Source organism: Chiloscyllium punctatum, chromosome 1 (assembly GCF_047496795.1).
Source record: "Chiloscyllium punctatum isolate Juve2018m chromosome 1, sChiPun1.3, whole genome shotgun sequence".
Classification (NCBI taxonomy): Eukaryota; Metazoa; Chordata; class Chondrichthyes; order Orectolobiformes; family Hemiscylliidae; genus Chiloscyllium; species Chiloscyllium punctatum.
Window position 1 is genome coordinate 59,419,883 of NC_092739.1, and position 14,807 is coordinate 59,434,689.

Genomic DNA, 14,807 nt, shown 5'->3' on the forward strand with positions numbered 1-14,807 from the left:
GATAGATTACTTAAATACTAAAGAGCACTTGTTCCAATATAGTAACATCCCATAAACACACCCTTGGTGAAGGTAAATTCAGTAAAATAAGTTGCTTCACATTAAATTCTCCAGTTTGGGGGGAAAGAGCACCAAGAGAAAACTCAGAGAGAGAAAGAGAGAGAGAGAACTCAAGCATTTAGCTGCTGCAGGGAGAGTGTATTGCAGCTTCCAAGCCCTGACAGCAACTGAAAGTTAAACTAAAACTCTGGGTTTGTGTGAGCTTGACCCCACCCCTTCATGCTGCTTCAATTGTTCCAGCTTAAAGAAAATTCCAAGGCCTCACAAGCTGATTACTTTGTGGCTTTGAGCAGACCACTTGGTAATTCTGTCTCAACGTCTCTTCATAAAAACAGGATACAATGTCCCTCTTAAAACCATAGCATTATCACACCAGGAGACTTCATGGAGACCAGAGACAACTCCATCTCTCTTATGTTCTGTTGAGCCATCTTCTCAATGATTGCCTCCTGCCAATGGGTCAGGATTAACCCGTTGATATACCTTATAATTTGGTCTGAAAGCTCTCATAATTTTGCAAAAATTTCTACATAATTAATAACAGTGGTCCTTTTTTTGTTGTTGTTCATAGCAGTTTTTGGTACGACTGAGTAGTTTTGCGAACACATTTCTGGGTCAACCATATTGTTGTGGATCTGGAGTTCAGGCCAGGTAAGGATGGTCGAGTTCCCTTTATAAATGACATGAGTGAACCAGATAAGCTAAATGACAATGGACAATGGTTACCATTAGGCAAGCTTTTAATTCCAGATTGATTGCATTTCACCATCTACCCTAGTGGAATTCAAATCCATTTCCACAGAGTGTCAGCCTGTGTCTTTGGATTATTAGTCCAATGACATGGTCAATATATCACTGCCTCCCCTTGCTTGCCATCTCCCTGTTTCCCTCACAGTTACTTTTGACATCTGATATTCTGCCCTCAGTAGCCACTTAAATGTTAACTGCCTACCCCCAGCAGAAAGAGGAAAGTGAGTGAGCAACAGTGCATATTGCCGAAGGGCTAGGCCTCTTGATCAACACTTGCAGTCACCACCTTAGAATCAGCACTGCATTTAACTTGAAGGCAAGTGTTATGCCGGAATCAGTACATGGTGACTCTTTGGTATAAATGGGCTGATGATGTATGTACCAGGTTAGTGGATAGTGAAAATTACAGACAGATGCTGTCATAGGGGGCTTGACAGGATGCAGGAGAGCCACTGATGACCATGCACACCAATGCTATGTGTATCAGTTGGCTTCCTGGAGCAAAGAGTTGTCTTGTTTGAAGTTGACATTGAGTTTTGCTCTTACTACACTCTCTATCCCATCTCCTTGTCATGCTACAGATGCAGGCACTCCCACTGTAGAGGAGTTGTGGTTCTGTTGGTAGCACTTTCACTGCCTCACTCCTCACTCCTGGGTTCAGGTTCCACTCCAGAACTTAAATAGATAAAAACTAAAGCTGATACTCCAGGAAAATATTGAGGTAGCACTACACTATCATAGGTAACTGTGTTAACTTTATATTAATAAAATATGAAATGTTAAAGTCGCACTGTCTGTCTGCTCAGGAGGAAGGACAGGGGAATTAATTCCAATGTTCTGGCCAATAACTGTCCTTGAGTTGATATCACAAAGAATAAATTATTTGATCACTATCACATTCCTAATGACATCTAGAAAATGAAATAAATATTGGCTGAATGCTAATGTTAGTCTGTGATGCTGACACAACTGAAGAAGTCGAAGCCACTGTCACATTTGTCATGTGTACAGGGTTTCCAGGTTCTCTGCCAGCTCCTCCTTTGAGGATGTAGAAGTATGCTAGGAACCCACTCATCCACCTCTCAGACATCTCCACAGTACCTCCAATCACTTTGTTATTGCAGAATGTATTCAGGATCAACTTTGTATTGGTTTTACTGGTCTTTTAAATAACTCTCACACCCTTCTCCTTTTGCAGCTGAACACTTGATATTTGGTGAGTGACGTAGAAAATTATTAACTAACCCAGAGAGTCCAGGAGGGTAGCTGTGGCAGGAAATCTCATTACCTTGATAAAGTTATTGGATGACCACTTGAATTGTCATAACATTCAAGGTTAAACGTTTAGTGCAGGGAAATTGCACTATTGTAGGTAGTAGTATATGAATGGTGGTGCAGTCTTGATGGGCTGAAGGGCTTCTTCTGTACTGTGGGGTTCTTTAATTCTATGATTCTATGACTTGCATGGGTCCAGATATTAAAATAAGATTCGCATCAGCTGGCAGGGTTGAGCCAGTTCATGGTGCCACCAGCCCAGTTACTTACAGGACTTGTAGAGGTCACCTATGCAGGCACTCTTCGCAAAGCACTGGATTCTGGAAGGCTATCTCCAGCACAGCTCTGGACCCATGTCCTACTCTGTTTGTGCAATATCAGTAAACTACTTTCTTTTTCTCTTGCTCTTGTTTCATGACGGTGAAACATAAAGACAAATTACTTTACAAAGTCCCAGATAGCTGACATTTTCGGCAATATTCTGCCCCACAGAGTGAAATAAACTGAAGTTTCATACATAAGAAGAAAACATTCCAAGGTTTTCTTGATGCAACCATAATGTAACTCCAATGGCATATCTATAGAGGAGGCCAAAAAGGTCTGAAAAATAAAATAAAAAGACTGTTTATGAAGCATCTTTTACAACCTCAGGATATTCCAAAGTGCTTGACAACCATTTGAGTACTCTTGAAATGTACTCATTGTTATAATGTAGAAAATGCAGCAGCCAATTTGTAAACAGCCAACTTTCACAGAACAAGAGTTTAAGAGGCAATTTTATAATCCTTTTGGCAAGTTTGGAGGTGAAGAGTGATGGACTTTGTGATTTTTCTATATGTCAGTATCACAGAATTGGGTTCTGACTTGGATAGATATGTTAAAGTTTATTGATAAAACTAGCTGTTTACTTGGCTACAATGCCACAAACCAAGACACATAGTCTGTGCTTTGTGCTCATTAATGTATCTGCACTTTACATTTCACATGGCTGACTGACTGAAGACACCACAATGACTCAATTTCAGAGAGAGAGTGATTGAAGGTGAGGCAGATTCCTTTGCATGGAACATCGCATGTCATGTAACTGTCTTAAAGGTAAAACCAGTCTGCCATGGAAACTGTCACAACAATGCAAGGGAGAGGATATTTATTCAGATGGGATGATGGCAGTTCTGTTGGGCAGTTTTAATTGGTGTGAGTGCAGGAATCTGTGTGTGTGTGGTAGGAAAGTCCATGGATAGCTTACTCATCCCACCAGTTATAAAGGCCCTCAAGGGGAACTGAATGCTCAATTCAATATCTACTCCAGCTATCATTGGAATTAACCCAGCAAACATGCAAACCTGTGAGAGTTGCATTTTTTTCTTTCATTTAATTATGGTCTGTAGGGGTATTGCCAGCTTGGCCAGAATTCATTGTCCATGCCTAGTTGGCCTTCAGAAGATGGCAGTGGGCTGTCTTCTTGAACCTTTGCAGACCATGTGCTTCAAGTCGACCCACAATGCTGTTGGGGCAAGAGTTCCTAGATTCTAACCCAGCAACTCTGAAGAAACAGTAATATATTTCCCAATGATGATAGTAAAAGGAGGTGGACTTGTAGCTGGTGGTGTTTCAATGTATCTGCTGCCATTGTCCACCTAAATGATATTGACCATGGGTTTGAAACGTGTTAAGGATCTTTGGTAACTTTCTGCGATGCAAGTTGTAGATGGGACATACAGCTGCTATCAAGCATCAGTGGTGGAGGGAGTGAACGTTTGCCGATGTTGCTTCAATCAAATGGGCAGCCTTATCTTAGATGATGTTGAGTTTCTTGAGCGTTATTGGAGCTGCACCCATCCAGGCAAGTGGGGAGTATTCACCACACTTTTAACTTGTGCCTTGTAGCAAATGAACAGGTTTTGAGGAGTCAAGAGTTGATTTGTTCATTGCACGATCCCTAACCTCTGACCTGCTCTTGTAGACACTCCATTTATATGGCTCATCTTGTTCAAATTCTGGTCAATGATAAATCCTGGAGTTTTGATAGTGGCGGTTAGAGTTATGATGATAACATCAGTGATGGCAAACTATTGAATGTCAAGGGACAGTGGTTAGATTGCTTTTTTTATTGGAGGTGGCTATTGGCTTACATTTGTGTAGCACGAATGTTATTTGCCACTTGTCAGCCCGAACCTGGACATTATCCAGATCTTGTTGCGTGAGACCATGGATTGCTTCAGTACCTGAGGAGTCATGAATGGTGCTAAATGAATAGTGCACAAGCATTAGCAAATATCCCCACTTCTGACTTTCCAATGGAGGGAAGGTCATTGATGAAGCAGCTGAAGATAGTTGGGCATAGGACACTACCCTGAGGAGCTCCTGTAAAGATATTCTGGAGTTAAGTTGACTGACCTCCAACAGCCATGACCACCTTCCTATGTGTCAAGGATGACTCCAACCACTGGAGAGTTTTCCCCCTTTTATCTATTGATTCCAGTTTTGCTAGGGCTCCTTGATGCCATGCTTGATCACTCCCACTTCACCTCTCCAAATGCACGTAAATCCAACCTCTCAGAATCCCCTCCAGCAACTTACTCATCACTGATATCACCAGTCTGTAGTTCCCAGGCATCTCCTTACAGTCTTTCTTAAAATAAAGGCATAGCATTAGCTACCCTTCAGTCCTCTGATGGTTCACCCAGTTTTGATGGCAAAGGCTGTCACTCTCACCTGCCCTGTAGAATTCAGCTCTTTTGTCCATGTTTGAGCCAAGGCTGTAATGAGGTCAGGAGCTGAGTGGCCCTGGCAGAACCCAAATTGGGCATCACTGAGCAGGTTATTGCTGAGCATGTACTATTTGATAGCAGTGTTGACGACACCTTCCACCACTTTACTGATGATCAAGAGCAGACTGGTGGGGCTGAAATTGGCTGGGTTGGATTTGTCTTGCTTTTTATGTGCAGGACATACCTGAGCTATTTTCTACACTGACATGTTGAAACCAATGTTTTCGCTGTACTGCAAAGGCTTGGTTTAGGATACGACATGTTTTGGAGCGCATATCTTAGTATTGTTATTGGAGTATTGTCAGTTCCCATAGTCTTTGCAGTATCCAGTATCTTTAGACGTTTTCTTGATATTACATGGACAGAATCGAATTGACATATATGATTTTGGAGACCACAATGAAGGCTGAGGTGGACCATTTACTCAGGACTTCTGGGTGAAGCTTGCTGTGAATACTTTAGCCTTTTATTTTGCACTGATGTATTGGGGTCACCTGTGATTGAGGAGAGAGGTATTTGTGGAGCCTTCTCCTCCAGTAAGTTGTTTGATTATCTTTCACCCTTCACTACTGGATGTGGTAGAACTGCACAGCTTAGATCTGGTCCATTGGCTGTGGATTCATTTGGCTCTACCTGTCATTTGCCGCTTAAGCTTTTTGGTATGCAAGTAGTCCTATTTGGTAGCTTCCCCAGATTGACACCTCATTTCTCGGTCTGCCTGGTGCTACACCTGGCATGCCCTCCTGTGGTCTTCATACAAAACCGCAGTTGCCACCACTTATCTCTGGGGTGTTTCCAGGTATGTCCAGTAGGTGTCATTCTAGCAGCAGTCATTGCATTGATACTGCTGTTCTTCAAGGCTCTGACTGGCTGGCAGTTTCTGTTAGCAGTAAGATAGAGACGGCGGCAGTGCAGCACTCCTCAGTGTGGGCCTGGATTTTTCTGCTCGGGCCTTGAACTCATAATCTTCTGAATCAGACATGAGGGTTACTCCATGAAGCATGACTTTTGTACCGAGTTTCTGTACAGCCTGGTGAGGGAAAAGCTTCCTGAAAAAAAATCATAAAATCATGATAATAAAGGATTGTCGGCAGCAAGGTTTGGCCATTTGACCACGATCTTCGAATGATGTGGTTGTGTCCCTAGCCCCACTTTCCTGCCTCTTCCTCATAACATCCTCAGCAGCAAAATTTAAATCAAAATGCTAAGCATTGGAAATAAATTAAGGCACTCACCAACTTTAGCATTGCAGTTCCCTAACCAATTTGGAGGATTTTCTTTTTGTATGACTCCTGAGCAAGCTTGGGAAAATAAATGTGAGGAAGATCATATCACAAAAGCCTTGCCTTCTGGTTGTGGAGGATCCATTTTTGTGGCAGCTGAACAGCGTGAGAAGCCTACAACATGACAGGCAAAATGGACACATGCATTACGAGGAAAGGCCAAAACATTGTTATACAGTGCACGTATTTTTAACACATTAGAAACTTTGTAAAAACAATGACTGCAGATGCTGGAAACCAGATTCTGGATTAGTGGTGCTGGAAGAGCACAGCAGTTCAGGCAGCATCCGAGGAGCAGAAAAATCAACGTTTCAGGCAAAAGCCCTTAATCAGGAATAGAGGCAGAATGCCTGCCGTGTGGAGAGATCAACGAGAGGAGGGTGGGGGTGGGGAGAAAGTAGCATAGAGTACATTAGGTGAATGGGGGTGGGGATGGAGGTGATAGGTCAGAGAGGAGGGTGGGGGAGGGTAGCAAAGAGTACAATGGGTGAATGGGGGTGGGGATGAAGGTGATGGGTCAGAGAGAAGGGTGGAGTGGATAGGCGGAAAGGAAGATAGGCAGGTAGGACAAGTCATGGGGATAGTGCTGAGCTGGAAGTTTGGAATTGGGGTGAGGTGGGGGAAGGGGAAATGAGGAAACTGTTGAAGTCCACATTAATGCCCTGGGGTTGAAGTGTTCCGAGGAGGAAGATGAGGCGTTCTTCCTCCAGGTGTCGGATGGTGAGGGAGCGGCGGTGAATGAGGCCCAGGACCTCCATGTCTTCGGCAGAGTGGGAGGGCGAGTTGAAATGTTGGGTCACAGGGTGGTGTGGTTGATTGGTGCGGGTGTCCCAGAGATGTTCCCTAAAGCTGGGAGGCATCCAGTCTCCTCAATGTAGAGGAGACCGCATCGGGAGCAACAGATACAATAAATGATATTGGTGGATGTGCAGGTGAAACTTTGATGGATGTGGAAGGCTCTTAGGGCCTTGGATGGAGGTGAGGGAGGAGGTGTGGGCGCAGGTTTTGCAATTCCTGCGGTGACAGGGGAAGGTGCCAGGACGGGAGGGTGGGTTGTTGGGGGGGGTGTGGACCTGACCAGGTAGTCATGGAGGGAATGGTCTTTGCGGAAAGCGGAAAGGGGTGGAGAGGGAAATATATCCCTGATGGTGGGGTCCGTTTGGAGGTGGCAGAAATGTCGTCGGATGATTTGGTTTATGTGAAGGTTGGTACATTAGAACTTTGCACACCCAAATATGGCACCTAAAATATTATGTGTGACACCTACTACCAGGTAGTTTTAACGTGTTGTAGCAGGCACTAATGCTGGCTATTCTGAGGAATTCAAACAATCTAATAGGCTGCACTTTATGGAATTTGAGACCAAAATAAGCAAATAAAGTTTTCAAACTTTCTTGACTTGCATAAGCAGTAATATGTCACCTTTTATGATCTTTAAACAATGGAGCGCTGCACCATTCAAGCCCAGAGTTATCCATCCCAAATTTCCAGGCCATCATTTTAAATTCTGAAATTAAAAGAAAATGCCATTAATTATGCTAAGCCAAGTCAGAAGAATATAAAAAGCAGCAAAGAAGGGGGGCAAAATTACAGACTGAGAAAAATAGCCTGTAATATCAAAACAGATAGTAAGGGTTCTATAAATATATAAAGAACAGCTAACAAAGTGAGTGTGGAAAATGAAGCTGGAGAATTAATAATGAAAAATAAGGAAACATCAAATAGATATTTTGCATCAGGCTTCACTATAGAGGATTTCAACAACAACTCAGAAGGATCAATCAATCAGTAAATGAAAGGAGGAAAGGAAATCAGGAAAGTCACAATCTCCAGTGAATGAGGTACTAAGCAAATTGATGGAGGTGCCAGCTGACAATTGTTTGGGTCCTGATGGACCTCAAACTAGGGTCTATAGGGCAGCACCTAATGGGTGACCCATCTTTAAGTTGCTAGATCTTACCAATATTGTACTGACAGCTTAATCTGCAACTGACAGGCTAGTGATGATGAAACCAAGTGTATTTTTCTTGCTTGTTGGTATTATGAGATCTCATGGTATCTAGAGTTAATATTGAGAACTCCCGGGGCTACATTCTCCTCTGGTATGCATCTGCACCACCATCTTTGCTAGATCTGTCCTATCAATGAACTATAACAAAGCTATGTTGGCAAATGGTGTTGTCAACCGCATTGTCGTGGACCTGGAGTCACTCAAAGACCAGACCAAATAAGCACAGCAGTATCCTTTCTTTATGACAATCAGTTTGGAATCATGAGACTTATAAAAATAATTACTCAGTATTGGTCCACTTTTTAAAAGAGATTATGTAAATTAATTTGAATATGTTCAGAGAAGGCTTGTCAAATATTGACTGGATTGGGTGAGTTGCCCTATCAGGAAAGGCTGGACAGACTAGGCTTGAATTCACTAGAGTTTAGAAGATTGACAAGTGACTTGATTGAGGTCTGTTAGGTCCTGAAGCTCTTGATAAGGTGCAGTTGGAGAGCATGGTTCCCTTGGGGAAAGAAAAAAAGAAAATTAATGGTCATTTTTAAATATAAGACATCACCCATTTAAGACAGATGAGAATTTCATTTTCTTCAAAGAGTGTTGTGAGTGTCAGGGGGTGGCATGGTGGCTCAGTGGTTAGCACTGCTGTCTCATAGTGCCAGGGACCTGGGTTTGATTCCTGCCTTGGACGCCTGTCTGTGTGGAGTTTGCACATTCTCCCCGTGTCTGCGTGGGTTTCTTTCACAATCCAAAGGTGTGCAGGTCAGGTGAATTGGCCATGCTAAATTGGCCATGCTAAATAGTGATAGGTGCATTAGTCAGGGGTATATATAGGGTAAGGGGATGGGTCTGAATGCGTTATTCTTTGGAGGGTGAGTGTGGCTGAAGGGCCTGTTTCCATACTGTAGGGAATCTAATCTAATAAGTAGAGATCTTTATTTCTAATGTCTTGTGGGAAAGGAATTTTTGAATATTATTAAAGCAGAGATGGGTAGATTCTTGATAAGCAGGGGCTGGGAGTTTATCTGACTGGGCACGAGTATAGAATATTCATATCAGCCATGGTGTTATTGAATGCCAGAGCAGCTTCAAGAGGCCAAAGAACCTCCTGATTCAAAAGGCTGCATGTGATGTTCAGTTTGCCTCCTTCAGGGTATTTTAGGAGATTTGGCAGTGCTCACGTATCTTTCATAAAAAGAACTAGACAATCTTGTCTAGCATAGTATTGAAAGATCAAATAGAGCTTATAACAGCTCATTGATATCCACAACTATTACATTCACAGGTACCTCAGTCCTTTGGCTGGTCACATTGATGGTAACAAAAGGTAGTATGCTTTCAGCAGCATGTTGTGCTTCAAGTGATCAAAGTTAGGATGGAGTCTGAGACCAGTATATCCTCAGGTCACAGATTGTGTACAATACTGAGATGACATCATGACCATATCTCTTCAAGGCATAACGACATACTGACTGTAAAACATAACAAAAGTATATGTAATTCTTTGTTCCTTCATTACTTGGCTTTTCTAGTTCCCTATTCTATTTGTCTTATCATTGATTGCCAAGGCTATGCTCTGAACCTTGAAACTGTCTCCTTAAAAACTGCTGTCTCTCCATCACCCTCACCTCTGTTCACTACACCCAAGCCCACTACAATCACCATCACCAGTAATACACATCTTAAACCCTAATTTCTTGAACAAGATGTTTAGTCGCTACTCCTAATATCTCCTTTTTGGCTAATTGTCAATTTGTGTTTGATTATGCTACTGTGAAGTACTTTAGAATGATTTTCTATATTAAATCCAACATAATCGTTGTTGTGATTATTGACAAGATCATTGTGAGACTTGTACGAAAGAAACAATGAAATCTCATTAAAGATAATGAGGCAACAACAACAATGTCAAAATTTGAAACGATAGATCTGATGAAGCTAAATTTAAGACAAATAGATCATTTTTTTCAAGATCAAAGCAATTTCAAAGGGTGCAGCTGGCTTGCATTCAGCCTAGGAAAACCATCCTCAGTCTGTCTTACCCTATAGTGATGAACTGGCAAGAAAAACATTTAGATCCAAATATTGTGTATGATAAAGCATCCTGGTATTGTATACACATTCAAGGAAGGCATTCCAAATGGATACACTTACATGACATCTACATTGGATTTCAGTGACATCATGAACAATCTCTACTTTCTCCTGATTCTTGACTGGTTCAGTGTCCTAGCTCTCTGGGATGGTTTCTGTTTGCCTCAGCATTGTTTTATCTTTGGCAATTTCTCACTCCAGTCGTCCTCAGGCTGTAACTGCTTGTTTTTTTGGCTTATCAGTTTAACTATCTGCAGCATTCAGCATTTCCTTTTAGAATCTGTTAAAAACTGTGTCAGCAACTGATGTTCTCTCTGCAGTCTGTTATGATTCTTAATTAGTTCTCCATGCTGAAGGGCAACTTTACTTGAATTAGTTTACATTATTTATAGTTTTACTCCTACCATTGCTCTTAATAATTTTATTTGCTTGCTGCTTGCTGATCTAAGATGCTTTAGCATTCATTTCCTGTGCATGTCTGTTTATTCCACTTTAATCATTCATTTATGCAGTTGATCTAATTTTTCTGAATGTGATGCTTTAGTTTTGCATCTCCTCCAACAATGAAGGTAAATATTAATTTGGAATCCACATTTGGTCATAATATTCACAAAGAAACAGTCCAGACATCCTGTTGTCTGGTTTGTCAAAGGCTGGGAGTACAACCTAATCTATGAGTCAAGGTCCTACTGAAATCCTGATATACTGACTCCTTGGGAATTGCCCAAGGAGGTTTAAACTTTGGATGGACAACTTTCCTACTCTTCAGCATGCTGTAATACAGTGTCTGACTCTATAAGTCAGAGGTTTTGGATCATTCCAATTTCATTACATACATAGTTACCAAGAAGTGTTAGACAAGTAACAATCCCAGTCTAATTCCTGGGTGACTGTGGCTCAAAGGGACCAAACCCAGCCATCGGTGTGCTGATGCTGATCTCAGCACTGACTTCCAGTTCTGGAGTTCAATGCCGTAAATGAATTTGAATCATCCAACCTAATTACTTTGGCCAGCTACACTTTTACACATTTGCATTTTCACCCACCACCCATCATCATCTTAATGTAACTGACTGTGTCCTCTTCACAACTTATTTTTCTATCTGTTTTTATGTTGTCAGCCAATTCAGGAGACATCCATTCCATCCCTTCTCATACGTTGTTAAAAAGTTGAGATGTCAGCCAATGATCCCTTCTGCATGGCACTCATTGCATCTTGAAAACCTGAAATAGACTCATTTACACGGACTCTCTGCTTCCTGTTAGCCAGCCAATCTTTTATCCATGCCAATATGTTACTCCTAACGTCATGAGATTTTATTTCCAGCAATAACTTGTGATGTAGCACATTCTAGACGTTTAAGTGCAGAATATATATCACTTCCACTTTGTTCATAACTTGTCACTTCCACCAAAATGCCAATAAATTGGTTAAATATGATTTCCCATTCACAAACCATGTTGGCACTGTCTGAAGAACTTTTCTTAGTGCTGTTATAACTTAATTTATAATAGTTTTAACTTGTTTCTTGTGATAGAGAAGACAATAAGGCACAGTAGTACCAGTAGGTCATTCAGCCCATCACATCAACTCTGCCATTCAATGAGATCATTGCTGATTTAATAATCTTCAAATCCACTTACCTGCCGTTTCTCCATAACCTTTGATTCCCCTAATGATTAAATCAGTCTGTCTCAGCCTTGTTTATATTTAATGACCTAACCTTGACAGTCCTCTATGATAAAGAATTCCATAGACTCATTAGCCTCTGAGAGAAGAAATTCCTCCTTACATCTATCTTAAATGTGAGATCCCTTCTTCTGGCCCTAGACTCCCACAAGGAGAAATAAACCTTCCACATCTACCCTGTCAAACACCCTAAGAATCTTGTATGGTTCAGTCAGATTGCCTTTCATACTTCGAAATTCCAATGGGTAAAGGCCCAAGTTACTGAACCTCTCCATTATAAGGAGAAAGTGAGGACTGCAGATGCTGGAGATGAGAGCTGAAAATGTGTTGCTGGAAAAGCACAGCAGGTCAGGCAGCATCCAAGGATGCTGCTCTCCGTTATAAAGTTGGGATCAGCCTGGTGAACCTTCTGTGTACTGCCACCAATGCCAGAATATTATTCCTTCCAAAAGAAGCCCAAGACCGTTCACAATATTCCAGCTGTGGTCTGACATGTGACTTGTATGGTTTTAGCAAAACCTCTCCTCTTTTCTACTCCATTCCTTTTGAAATAAAGGCCAACATTCTATTTGTCCTCCCTGCAGAACTTGGATGCTAATTTTTAGTGAGTCATGGACAAAGAGTCCTAAATCCTTCTGTTCTATATCTTTTTGAGTCTTTCTCCAATCTAATAACATTCAGCTCCTTTACTCTTCCTAACCTTTAAGTACTTATAATTTTCTGCAAAATGTTCTATCTACCTCACTCTTTCCCAATTGCTTATCAAAATCCTTCTGAAAACATTTTACATTTCCTTACAACATAAATTTCTGCTTTTTTTTGTATCATTTGAAAATTTGAAAATATTACTTTTGGTCTCCACTTCCAAATCATTGAAAAATATTGTGGACAGCTAGGGCCCAAGTATTGATCCTTGTGGTACCTAATGAGTCAAGCTCAATGCACTAATGTGGGAATGACTCATTTTTTTCCTGGTCTCTGTTTTCTGTGTATTAGCCAATCCTTAGTTCATGTTGGTATCTCCTATGCAATGTGCCTTAAGTTTTCTAACCAGCCTTCTGTGGCAGACATGATCAAAAACATTCTGATAATCCAAATCTATTACATCCATTGACTCTCTTTCATCAATTTTGGTGGCAAAATCCTCAAGAGTCTCCATCAATTTTGTCAAACATGATTTTCCCTTTACAAATCGACACTGACTGTGCACAATCAGATTTCCTATTTGTCAGTGTCCATTTATCACATCTTTTATGGTAGTTTCTAGAATTTTCTCTATGAGTGATGTAAAGTTAATAGGTCTGCAGTTCTATGTTCATTTTCCCTTGCTCCTTTTGAGTAACGAGGTGACATTTACAAGCTTCCAATCTGTAGGAATCATTCAAGTGCCTCTGGAGTTAGGAAAATGATTACCAATACATCAACTCTCTGTAATGACTTACTTTAACAGTCTAGGATGTCGACTGTCAGATCCCAGGAACTTATAAACTTCCATCCCCATTAATTTCTTCTGTGCAATCTTTTTGCTAAAACTAATCTCCTTCAATACCTCATTCTCCCTAATCACTTGGATGTCTACTGCATAGAATAGCATAACATCCTTACAAAGTGGAAACAGTCCATTTGGCCCAACAGGTCCACACCTATCCTCCAAAGAGTATCCTACCCTACCCTATTACTTTATATTTCTGGGAGAGTTCTTGTATCTGAAAACAGACATAAATTAATCATTTAGCTTCTCTGCCATAAAACAAAGCATAACAAGAAAAGCAGAAAAGAAAAACTGACCGAAAGATTAAAAAGGAGGGCAAATGTATGAGGAGTAAATAGCTAGAAATATAAAAACAGATAATAAGAGTTTCTGTAGATGTTTAGCAAAGAATAATTAACAAAATAAATATTAGCCCTTTTAAAATGATTTTGCAAAATTAATAAAGTAAAATAAGAAGATGACAGATTAATTGAATGGTATTTTGCATTGATTTTCATTGTATTGTATGTAACATCCCATAAAGAGCTGTAAATCAGGAAATGGAAAGGAGGGAGAACTCAAGAAAATTATAATCTATTGAGACTGATACTTGGCAAATTATTAGAAATGTGGATTCAGAAGTATTTGCGTTCTGATGGACTTCATCTTTGGGTCTAAAAACATGTCACTAGTGAGATAGATGATGCATTGGTTTCACTGTTACAGAATTGTTTAGATTCTGGGAAGATTGCATTAGTACAGAAAATAGTGAATGTAACTTTTATTCAGAAATGGAGGGAGACAGATGCAGCAAACTATTGGCAATTGGCCTAATATCTTGACAAGGGACAAAGGATGGGAGGAAATCAATATAATAACTATTTCTAGAGAAAATATGGTAGTGAGTGAGCGTGGTAAAATGCTGATAAGTCCCTTGGACCTAATGGGATATTAACAGGAATAACTACAAAGATAGTAGATATATTAGTAGGAATCTTCAAAGGATCTTTAGATTCCAGAGAAGTCGCAGAAGATTGGGAATTTGCCAATGTCACACCTTTTTTCGTTTGAAAAGGGGAGACAAGAGCAGATGGCTTGGTGGTTAGTACTGCTGCCTCATGGTGCCAGGGAACTGGATTCGATTTCAGCCTCAGGCAACTATCTGTGTGGAGTTTTCATATTCTCCCCATGCCTGTGTGGATTTTCTCTGGGTGCTCCAGTTTTCTCCCACTGTCCAAAGATGTGCAGGTTAGGTGGACTGGCCGAGCTGAAATTGTCCATGGTGTTCAGGGATTTTTAGGTTTGGTGGGTTAGCCAGAGTAGATGTGGGGATATGGGTCTGAGTGGGATGCTCTTCAGTGGATCAGTGTGGCCAAATGGCTGCCTTCCACACTGTAAGGAT